The 12,100-nt window shown below is 40.9% G+C and overlaps 1 protein-coding gene across 10 annotated transcripts in view; it reads left to right on the forward strand.

The window, feature by feature from the left end:
• The window catches only part of enox2 (ecto-NOX disulfide-thiol exchanger 2), a 186,028-nt gene that overhangs the window by 36,378 nt on the left and 137,550 nt on the right, over nt 1–12,100 (forward strand). Inside the window, exon 2 of one of the 10 annotated variants that reach the window (XM_088597492.1) lies at nt 4,817–4,915. The exons of the other annotated variants lie outside the window; for them this stretch is intronic. The gene's annotated coding sequence lies outside the window, so the exon portion shown is untranslated. The remainder of the gene's footprint in view (nt 1–4,816; nt 4,916–12,100) is intronic. 10 annotated transcript variants of the gene reach the window in all.

The following is a 12,100-nucleotide window of genomic DNA, read 5'->3' on the forward strand; positions in this document are numbered from 1 at the left end:
TCTGTGGGCAGGATTTATTAGCTACTCCACAAATTCAGCAGCATTGTCCGGCATCTTCAATCCTCATGATCCCTCTCTCAGATCCCGGATTATAAATCTAGCAATGAGGGAATTAGTGGGTTCAAGTGTTTAAAGAATAGGTGTCTTAAAAAAACGACCTTCTTAAATTTAAGGAACCTTCTTAAGTGTAAAAGCTCCGAGCAAGTTAAATGGATTATTTCACTCTGGCTTGTGAATTAACAATGTACATCTTCATAAAGTGCTGGAGGTCCTGAGGTTCGCTATTAAAGTAGAAGTTTGTGCAAAAGAAGAACAAATCTGCTTTCAACACCCTCTGGGCAATAAATGGGATTTCGTTGGAATCTAGGCGGTGTTAATGAGGGTCAAAACTAATTTGATAAATATTTCTACAATGACTAGGTTATCACTTTGGATTTTAATTATTTTTCTTTTAATTGTGTATTGAAGATTAGGAAAGCTAGTTGGGCTGCAGTTGTGAGGCTTTGTATTTTTCAAGCATTGGATTCTTTATAAAGTCATCTCTCTGTCTCAAATAATTTTTGCTAATTTCCCTCTTGACATTTTTTGTGCTCCTCTCTTTGTGATGTAAACAAATATGGACATCTTTGTCATTCTGTTTTCTTCAAGCTCTGAGACACAGCTGGCACCAGTACCAGTCTCTACAGTAAACAACTGTACCCTTGATTAGAAGTGATCAATGGTGTGTAGTGGTTAGAAAAGCACTGGGTATTCAGTTACTGTGTGCTTTTAAAACTCGCATCAGTGTAATAGCACAATTATTGAGAAAGAACAGCAAATGTTTGTGGGATTTCTGTGTAGGTTTTGGAAAAGAGTGGATTCTTAATCCAGGATATTACCAAGAACTAGGCTGCATCTTTTGGGAGATGCATGGAAGATGCTGTTTAATAAACCTGCATACAATCTCTACCCAATTATGCAGACAAAAGGAGGAGACAGCTGTGAGCGATTGTTTTCTCAGTAGCTCCAGAAGTTTGAAATTCTGGTAGCAAATTGCTCGGAGCCTGATGACCACAGTGCTCGCCATTCCTGACTGCAGAATCTTTCCTTGACGAGCAGCGCCTGCTAATCGCTCGGGGAGCTGCCTTTTCACAACCGCTGGCGAGTGCAGGGCTTGTCATTTACACACTGAGTTACGGGGGGGCTTTATCTGGGGACACAGGCCTCCACTCCATCACCTTGCCAATTCAAAACACAGCGCAGGTCTCACTAGAGGGAGAGATAAGGCTGCTGGCCATGGCCTGTCGACTCTGCTGTACAAACTTTTTAAATATTTGTTGAGGCCAAAAATATATAGAAAAATGGTATGATGTACCATCAGGCTTCCAGTCTGTGTATCCCCCTATATGATTCTGTATTGCCCAGAGCTACTTTCTCTTTTTCAGTCAGGAAGTACAGAGATAATGTAGATGGAATTCAAATTAGTGTGTTTAAACCCCTTTCAAACAATTTCCAGAGTTTCTATTCCCTCCCTTTTTTAGCTGGATCTTTCCAAAAAGGGTCATTCTATTTTTTTTATTGTATTATAAAACTATATAGAAATGACTCATTTTTATAAAGGCTCAGTTTAGGACCTTCATAACACATATCTGGGTTTTAAAAGCCGGATAGCTAATTTAAGTTATAGAATGAAACTTGAAGAAGCTTCAATATAGCTGGTGCACAAATCCCTAAAAATGAAGGAATTGGAGTTCTAAAGCAACGCTGGAGGGCTAGTAAGGTTAGAGTCACTGCAGCACTGCAGATGAACACGGATAAGCTTCTCCAAGCCTGGGGGAAGGAATGCCGTGACTCATTAGGGGACCAAGGACTATGTGCGGTGTGCATACTGATACCATAGGGGACACCATATGACTAAGACATGTGCAAGGAAGGGAAAGTACTGGCTCCTTTTTACAGTGAGGTAAGAAGATGGGTTGAATCTGCCTGGGTATCTGCAGTGCGCACTCTTGGTTCTTTTTAAATGTCCTGCAAGTGAATGAAACCTGTACCCCCACACTTTGAGGTTTCCTGTTTACTCTTTCATTCCTGAAAATGAGTGTCCTTTTTTTACACTATCAAACGTGAAGGGCACCTGTGTGTTGGTGGCGAGAACGGCAACACAGTGAAAGTGATTAGATGTATCAGAAACCTCTGTTGTTGCGCGGTGTGCATGGTCTGCTGCCCTTGGGAAGAGGCTGCTCGTGCATGGCCATGTGCGAACTGCCAGGACTGCTCCTACACAGCGATGACGTCTCACTCCACCTTCGGGAGATGCTGCCCTCCCGTCTGCCCCGTCTCAGCAGAGGTTTCAGAGCTCTTGGCAGGTCAGTTGGGTGAGATGGGGGAAGGCTGGACAGAGTAAATTAGAAATGGCTGTCTGACAGGCAGCGTGTTCGTGTGTGGGCGTGGAATTGAAGTAATACAATAGTGCAGTCAAGCCAAGCAGAGGTTAGCGGCTGGTCTATACGGTGCCTTGCTTGAAGTCTGTAGGTTTGGGTGGACAGCAGCTCAAACAAAGTGAAACCGGGTTGATATGGTCCTAGTGCCTTGCTCTTGATTTCCCTGCCTTATCTGGGTAGTGCAGTGTGAGCAGCCCAGTGCCAGTGCAGCCTCGGGGTTGGCTCTGAATTCCCATGTCTGGCAGTGGCACTCTCTGGACATGCAGGCCTGCTGAGAAAGTGTGAGCTCAGGCTGGTTGGTCCATCCTCATGCCTCAACTGCGCCAGGTTTTTATATCAGATACTTACACTGACAACAGACGTTGAAGGCCAGAGCTAATTCTTAGAATAATTTTTGGCTAAGATTTGCATTGTGTTTTTTTTTTTTACAAATACAGTAGCTCAAACTCCTTTACTAGGTTAGATGTTAATACATAACTAGTAAATGAGTGAAGATGAAATAAATTTATTTCAATGTTTATTAATCTTAAGAAAAGAAGTAGCAAGTCAGTGTAATGAAGACGTGCTATAAGTGTACAAAGTTTTGGATTTTTTTGCTTCTCAGAAAGATTTTGATGAAGTTGCGTTTAATTGATTAATTATATCCAAGATAATGTCTCATTACAGAAACAAGTACAAATATGGTGTGAATGCTTTGATAAGGGTGCTTTAATTATTGGAGTACACCAGGGATCTGTTCTAGGACCACTGCTCTTCCTAATTTCTATCAATGCTTCATCTCAATTATGATAATATAGTTCAAATGGTCAAATTTGAACGTCTTCATAATCATCAGTGGAAACCACAAGAAAGAGCTTTTAAAACCAAGAACAGGAAATGCTTTTCTACACCAAGGGTGGTGGGAGTGTGGAAAAAGCTGCCCAGCCTTGTTGTTGAAGCCGATTCCCTCGCGTCTTCCAAGAAAGATGATGATCTTCATGTTAATTAGCTGCTAGCAATCACGAAAGCTACACAGTGCTAACAGCTGCTTCTGCAGAAATATAAAACATACATAATATGTTTTCATACACACAAGGAAACAATAACGTGTCAAGAAGACTGGAACCGAGACTGTATAAAATGTAATGCAGTGTAACAAGTATTAGTTTGCACAAATTCATCTAATGGTTATGCCATTCTTGAACTGTGTGGGAGGACTGTAAATTGCCCTGGGCCATGTGGATGGCGATGGTTTGATGCCCAAACATTACTCTAAGCAGGAACTGAAATAAAGAAAAGCACTTAACTGAAACTGAAGTCCTAGCAGAAATAAATTAATTTCAGGTCTGAAATCGTTTTGTCACTTTGGGATTTTCGTTGAAGGGCTATTCTTTTGTGTCTGCCTTGTTTAAAAAATAGCCATGCCAGTTGATACCATAGGCAAATGTATGGCCTGAAACAAAGGGTGAACCTCATTATTTCTTTTTTTTCCTCATGTGTGTATGCGTGTTTGTCAGAGTGTGTCTTGCAATGAATTAAGTTAGTTAAGCTGTTAGAAGACAATAAGCGAATGGGAATTGCTGAACACTTGCTCCACCTTGGGAACAGCGAAGCCATTTTGCTCCAGCAGACCACTTAATAGTCTGTGATGATTAGGGCAGGATGAGCTTCTGCTCATCAGGAGGCAGACAGAGTTGAGAAGGGCTGTTTAACCTTATGGTGAGTGAAGGCTGGAAGAGGTAGGATTCTGAACAGCTGTTGATTTTGGTAATGTTTTTCAGGGTAAGAGTGAGAGATCCACATTAGATTTCGATGCAGTTTCCCTGAATTTTAAAATTCTATTTTTTTAAAAGTATTCTCCTTTCCTCCACCCTTCCTCGTCCTCGAAGCCTGTAGTACCTGACTACAATACCTTTCCAGTCATTCTGCTGTTTCGTGCACCTTGGCTTTGTCTTGACTGCACCATCCTGTAGCCTGTACCCTTCGGGGCTGTCTCTAGAGGCAGGACTCGAGCTGTGTGCTTTACTTCAGCGAGCAGGGAGCCGTGATTGATTTTGTGGAGTTCAGCGGCTGTTACTTTATCTCATGGAGTATTCAGATCCTATGGTATGCATCAGGTCCTCTACATTAAGCCTATCCCTTGGAGCTTTACAGAGTGAAGGGAGATGCAGTGAAGAAGAGCAAAACTAATTTTCCAGTTAATAACTTTTTTTAGAATATCTAATTTTAATAACTTGGTTTTAAAATGAATTAATTAACAGTTGAAGCTGCAGCATTCTGTCTCAAGGCCATGCTAGTGATGTAATTCTCTGGCTTCATTTTTTACTTGTTTAATTAGTTTTTTTGTGTTTCATCCATGGATAATAATTCTTAATCATGCTTTTAATGCATGGTTTTTATTTTTATTTATTTTTCAGAGACCAGAGAGCAAGCATTTTGCGAAAACAATTTTGGCTGGAAAAGTATTTGTACTCATTACAGTAGAGTGCCAGAGCAGCATACATCCTCTCTAACAGGTTGGTGGGTAACCTTGGTGTCAGGAGTCCATGCCAATAGTTTCAAATTACAGGCACGTTGCTTTTCATGACGTTAATGACCCCGGGTACTGCAATCAGCCTACATGATGAGGCTTTGTAATATGTTGAAATTAGTATTCGTTGTGTCAGCTCTAAACATTGAATTATTTATGCTTTGCTTAAAGCAAATGCTCCATTCTGTGAGGATGGGAAAGAATGTCGGGGCTAAATGGTGAACAGAGTCATGTTTATAATAAATGCCTTATACACATAAAGAAAAAAATATTGCCTGCCTGCCTTTGGCTGCTAAGAAATGCACTGCATTTTTCCAGCATAGTAGCTGATTTGTTAAAACCATTGCACCTTGCAGACAGTCTCTCAGTCTACAAGCTAGTTTCTTAAATGGTGCTACTGTTTGTACTCTGAAAGATGTCTCCACGCTGATGCTGAGAAAAATTGCAGCTTTGCCACTGTACATTCGTAAGTAATCTGCTCTTTCAAATGCATGCAGATGATTTCCAAAAGAAAAAGTCTTATAGGCACACTGGGAAATGTGAGCAAATGGTATGCATTTACCTTCTATGCTCAGGGGCTGTGATAGCTGCTTATCCTTTTCTTTCTGTGTTCAAGTCTTGGGCTCCTCACATGGTCTCACTCAGCACTAGGATCTCTCCAAGTCTTGCAGGGAAATGACAGGCGGCTTGATTTTTCAGCTTTGCTGACGAAAGCATTTAAGGCACATGATGACTCTTCCTCTTGCTGTTAAATTAATGCATTAAATATGAGAGACCTGACACCAGCAAATGCCTAACAAGTGGAGCAGGATCAAGTGCTGTAGGACGGGTTGTAAGTCCCAACATTAAGAGAAGCTCTAACAGTTTTTTGTGAAAAGGTCTAAAAATTGTAGGTGAAGCAGAGTTGATGGGTCATTTTCATTTGATTGGTACGCAGGTGGTTTGGGCACGTTACAAAGCCACTCTGCAGAGGTTCTGAAAGACCTTTTTCTTTTTTCTTTTTTTTTTCTAAAAATTCTGTCCAATGTGACCCTTATCCAGAGTGGATTAATTGGATTTATATGGGGAGTTGGCATTGGGCACCGGGGATGTGTTAGGGCTGGCACTCTCACACGTGGTTTTACCTTGCTGTTCTCCATGTTCAGCTTCACTGAATCATGTGCATAAAACTGCAAAAAAAGGTCACAGTCAAAGCCAGGAATGTGTAACTCCAGTGTGGTAAAGTGTGCTCATTGAGTTATTGAGCACGACCCCTTCCATTTTTAAGCTTTTTGTGCAACTTCAGCCCTTGTTGAAATACTATAATTAACCATTATATGAAATTGTGCAGGGCAGCGGATGACAATAAGCAGAAGAATGTGCTCATCAGGGATGAATTTGAAGGCGGCTTTTAGGTCACAGCGTTGCGGGGTGCTGAATGGGCCATTTGAAAATAGGATGACTGCCTGATTAGCAATTGAGAGAAAGTGGGCACAATTTAGCTGCAACTGCAATAATGTATATGCTGTATGTCATTTTTGAAATCATCATGTAGACTTAATGACAAAATGTGAGTTTATTTCTTGGTGTTACCAAGTTAAAATGGCAAGAAGAGGTATATCTTTACTCCCCCCCCCCCATGATTAACATGCATTGTGGTTTGCAGCAGTTTTGCTAAATATATCTGTTTTTAACTTCAAATTGGCATTTCTACCATTTTGTATCCGAAAGCAGTTCTTTGAACCTTTTCAGTCTTGACTTCAGTGGTTTAGCCTCCTGCACTTGCTCCTGCAGAGAGCTTCCTGTCTCCGGCCTGCTGCCTTTCATGTCGGCACAGCTGTGTGGCGTCTGAGAGCAAATCCCACTGGCTGCCTCTTCCGAAGGGGCTGTCGCCTGGCACAGGCCCCTTCTCCCTGTGCTGCGCACCTCCATTACGAGTCGCTGAAAAATTTAAGAAGGAAAAAGAAGAAATAGCAGCTGCTGTGACGGGTAACTTAAATGAACCTGACAGACAGCACACAGAGCTGCATTAAGGGCTACACTTTAGAGAATCAAAAAGAGCCCGTCCTCCGATATCATGGAGGACGTCTTCAGAGAAGCAACAAGATCAGATTTATGAACTGGATGTTCTTGCTACACTTGCTTAAAATCGTCAGCCACAATCCAAACTGCTCTCATTATAGTTCATTAGGCTGATACTATCAGCTTCTACTGAGGTCTCTCTTTTAATGCTGCATTAGTGATCATAATTGAAAACATCAATACAGTGTGGGTGGATGATCCTGTTATGCCCAGCCATTGCTATTCACACACTCTTTGCTTTCCACCAATTGGTACACCAGTTTCCTTTTCTTGCATGCCCTTTATGATATTTTTTTCTTTTCAGTGAAATTCAGTACTGTCGAAAGCTGCCAGTTTTTCCTGGCTGCCAAGTTCTAGGATCGGAGATGTAGATGCAGCTGTAAGTGATTTCCCCAGACCTGCAGACGCAATGCCTGTCTATGCGCTCTCTCTCTCTCTCATATGTGCACGTGCATAATACAAGACCCCCTTCCGGCATATGTTCTGCTTTAAAACTTGATTTTTTAATTCTGTTTTTCAAAGCAGCCTTACAAGGTGCCTCATCTTTCCTAAGAACAACTTTGGCTGCTTGGAACAAAGTACAAGCGATGTCATTAATGTCACAGTGACATTGGGTGTCTTGTGTAACTCGTAACTCACTGCAGGGGGTGGAGGTGTTTTTACACCTCTTCACACAAGACTAGTAAAAAGAAACAGGCTTTAAAAAAGACAACTTGCTCAGTTACATAAAGGAATCTATGTATTGTGGCTGACATTTCAGTTTAAATGGCTCATTTATATTGCACAATTAAAAGCAATATAGACATTTAAAATTTGAAAGTGCACAAATAAAAAATAAAGAATGTGGGCACAGGAGTGGACAGCAAAGAGCAGAACTTCTGCTGAGGCTGGTTTGGTACATTCATATTGACAGCATTTTGCAAAACAGCATTGACAGAATCTATTCTAGCAGCTGGGATAGTCTAATAATCTTATACCCCTCTGCATGCACAGGAAATCCTCTTTAGTCTGTGTTAACCATGTTCATTTTTTGTGGCAAGATCCATTTTAAGTCTCTGTCAAGAACAGTATCCAAATGCAACCCTTGATCTCAGAAATGAAGCATAAATCTTTTTCTTTATTGAATATAGCTAATGGGGGTGTGAGTATAACACCTCCAGGGACTAATTTAGTTCTCTTACTGTAAAATTTTCATCTGTAACTTTTTTCCCTTGAATAAATAATGCATTCACTTTTAAATGAAATGTCTGTAGAAGCGAGAGTGAGAAGCAGTAATCTCTTCTCAGAAGCCCTTTTATAAGAAAGGTGTGGAAATACGACAGAAGCCACATTAATCTGGCGATTTCGTATTGTTGCTTTTTACATATTCAAATCAAGTGTGAGGAGCTCCGTGTGGAGGGAAGACAGGGCAGCTTTCTTCAGCAGCTGAAAGGTGCAGGCCTGCATTTGTGTGAAGTGACTTGACATCTCGAGCGAGTGACCAGAGTGTCTGCTTTCAGCTGCCTTTTTCATTCAGAGGGGTCTGGAGAGAAAATCAGTCTTCTTTGTTTTCATTCTGTTTTATAAATATTAGCAGTGCCACACAATGGGGTGTATGCTCCGGTGTAGCTTGCTGTATCGCTTGTATTTCCTGCATGCAGATGTGCGGCGTGTTGTGAATGTGTATGTTAGTGTCGTCAAGATGATTTATAGTTGCCAGTGCTGCAGACCTGCCAGGCTGCTCAGCTTTTGGTTGCTGTCAAAGACTTTCTTTTTCCCTATTTTTGAAATCTGAGAAATCTCAGACTCATCACTTTGTTTTACTCTGTGAATGTGGCTGGCTTGTTGGAGGGACAGTCCTGCTGACTTGATGTTCAGAAACTGTAAGTTATGAACCCCACATGATCCTCAGAGAATGAAAGCTCTTGGAGACTTAGGGTTGAGAACATACCGGAGGAGCCCACAGCCCGTGCCACAGGCGTTAGTCAATTCTACCAGTGATTCCCTTATAATTTATGCAAACTTTTACTTTTGACTAGTGCCTTATGTAAACTTTTCATGGAGTTTATTTTATCACAAAGTCTTCATGTCAGGAAAGGACCCAATTAGACCCTCCAGTCCAGATTTGCCTTCAAATTCTTTTGAATGTTCTGCCGGGGGCGAATGAAAAAGCAGATGTCATTTTTCCTGTTCAGACATACCCAGGATGGAAACGGCACACTGTGTTTCACTGCTGAATGATTTGCAATAGTTATTTCAAGTTCCTTCTTTCTGAAGAGTCACTGATTTAGGGATGCCTTCTGAACCATTTTATAGGAGAAATTCCATTATCTTAGCAATTTGATTTCACCAGCCCCTGGTCCCAGGTGGTTGGATTTTATAGGTTTGTGATGCTGTAGAAAGTAATAAAGGCTGTGCATTTTCAATTTACATCTTTCCTATGCAGAGCCAAAACCTGGTACTGGTAGGCATCCCTCACTGGAAATAATGGAGGTAGCAGACTGAATGTGGATATGGACCCCCTCTTGATCTCTTCCAGTGTGTGTTCTTTCTCAGCCCCACATAAAATACCTGAAACTTTCTTAAATTATAAGAATTCAAATTATATGTTTTTGTGCGTCACTGGCAATGACTGATTATCAAAGGTCAATCACTAATAAATGTTTAAAGCTTTGTTTCTAAGCATTGTCGTTTCAACGCCATGTCAAAACCTTTCCAGTTTCCAGTGTTCACCCGGGCTAGGAGCAAAGCCTTCCTAACCCGGTACAGGGCCATGTGGGATAGCACTGCAGGAACCCGTCTTCCTCTAGAAAGGATACGCCATTGCGTTTTAGTCATTTTAATACCTTCATAGAAATAATAAACTTAACCTTTCTTTTGATTTCTGTTTGCTTATTGGTGTTATCCAGTGCCAGCTCCAATGGGGTGTTTTTGCAATGCCTGTTTGGTTTTTTAAGACAGGCTTATCATTGCCTCATGACATTTTCAAGTATAGTCGCTTGCTTTCTGATCACTGTCTTTGATCTCAGTCAACACCACGTACTTAATGGTGGTTAATCACACTTGTTTTTGTAAGTACAGTACTCAGTTTTATATAAATATCTGCTTTCTACCCACCCACTATCAATTTATCTGTCTATGCACATAAACCGACTTTTGTGAAGATAAGAATGCCAGTGTAACTCAAAACATTTGTAAGTAAAAAGCAATTATTAGAGATAGCAATTCTGCATGCCAGTCTAATAGATGAGTCCCACAAGAAAATTCAATTACAAGGCTTTTTTTCCCCACAGTAAACTAAATTGCTTGTTATTTTGTGCTGTTAACTTTATTTCTCGTCTTTCCTTGTGAGTGTCAGGTCTAGCTCAAGCCCATCAGTTAGAGCAATAGCAGCATTTGCCGAAGTGCAGTGACACAAAAGGACTTTCAGGAGCAAAAAATGAATCGCATTTGTTTCCCTTCCTGCTAGAGAATTAATAAAAATGTCAATAATTAATGCAGGTAACATCCCAAGTAATGAAACATTATGGCAATTATATTAAACTGGTATCTAGGCATAGGATATGCTGCATTTGCTTTGTTAGAGACAATCATGCTGACACAAGTTTAAGAAAAAACTGTAGAATTGCTTTGATGTCGCTGACGTTGACAGATGAGGAAAGCTATGTTTCTTTGTACATGCGGGACTGGTGACACTTAAAAGTACTTGTGGCAGCAGACTGTGTTAGAAAAAATCCTGCAGAAGTTATTGGTTGGGGCCACACTGGCCAATCTGGGGTTCTAGTGCCGCACTTGTACCTTAACGTGCCCGTCCTCAGCTTAGAGGCGCTGTTGCCATGACAGTGACAGATGAGCATAATCACATGCAGTGCGAAAGGCCCTTTGGAGTGCGCTTCTTCACCTGTGAAGTGGCACCTGGTTACTCTGCTCAATTAATGACATCTCTGGACATCTCAAGGCCATTGTACTTCTGAACTCTTCGTTTTCCTTCTTTTGTGCTTTCCTTGTATACGCTTATATACATGTGCTTTGCCCTTGTTTTCAGGCAGTCTTTCATTTATTCAATTTGTAGAATAAATATTGATTATTAAACTACACCTTTTTGAGTTTTATTGAACTTCTCTTGGTAGGGTGTGTGTTGGTGCAGCCACAAATGCTCTCTGTTTCCAGGAAGCAGATGCCAAAAGAAACAAATTGTGCTCAGTTGGTTGTAACTCTAACCATGTTTTGCTTACTGCAGTGTTGTGTCAATATCACTTACTTTTTTTGCTGTATAATTTGTTAACTGGAGGTTTCTCCATGAATGGGAAATTTCACCCTTGCCAAGTTTTTATTGTAGCAGTGCTCTCTTCATTAGAAGTAAGACTAGCACATACAGTACATTGTTTATCAGTATCAGGCCTTGAATAAAAAAACACCTATTATTTGAACACTATTAATCAGATTTTTATCTAAAAGCAATCCTTTGATATCTACACAAAGCATTTAGTATTAGTTTTGTACAGCTTCTGCAGAGTTGTACTACACAGGTGAGGATAAATGTATTGGGATACCTGACAGTACATTTGAAACACAAGAGATCTGATGTGTCCTATGAGATTATTTTTGAAGAAAAACATGCATCTTTCCATTAATAAATGGCATTGTTTACAGGAAGAATTTCCGGTATGTACAGATTATTGGCATGCCCGCAATCAACCTGTCAAGTAGTTTGCAACAAGGTACAGAAATTGCTGCCAAAAAAATATAAAAGTATGTGAACCTTTTGAAAATCATTCCTGTGCAACATATAATCACCCTTGTCATGATGTGGACTCCTGGTGGCTGTCAGCTGTTGGAATCGGTCCTGACAACACGATGCCAAGGAATCTGGGAGCCGAGGGCTGCGTGCTGCCGTGTGCACAGCAGTCTGTCAGGCTCTCAGGGGCCTCGACACAGGTCACCCTTGGGCGCCGAGGCGGGTTACATTGGAAAAGGAGAGGCACCTATAAGCAGCACTTTCAGTCTTCCATTTGGGGTAGGGAGAGAGGTCCTATAGTATTTAAGTCAAAAAAGTTCAATTAAACTACTTTTTACCAAAAAATATTCTACCGATTTTAAGTAACAGTTTAAAAAATGTTATCCTTTGTGG

The sequence above is a fragment of the Lepisosteus platostomus genome, chromosome 10 (assembly GCF_059453375.1).
Source record: "Lepisosteus platostomus isolate fLepPlt1 chromosome 10, fLepPlt1.hap1, whole genome shotgun sequence".
In the NCBI taxonomy this organism is placed as follows: Eukaryota; Metazoa; Chordata; class Actinopteri; order Semionotiformes; family Lepisosteidae; genus Lepisosteus; species Lepisosteus platostomus.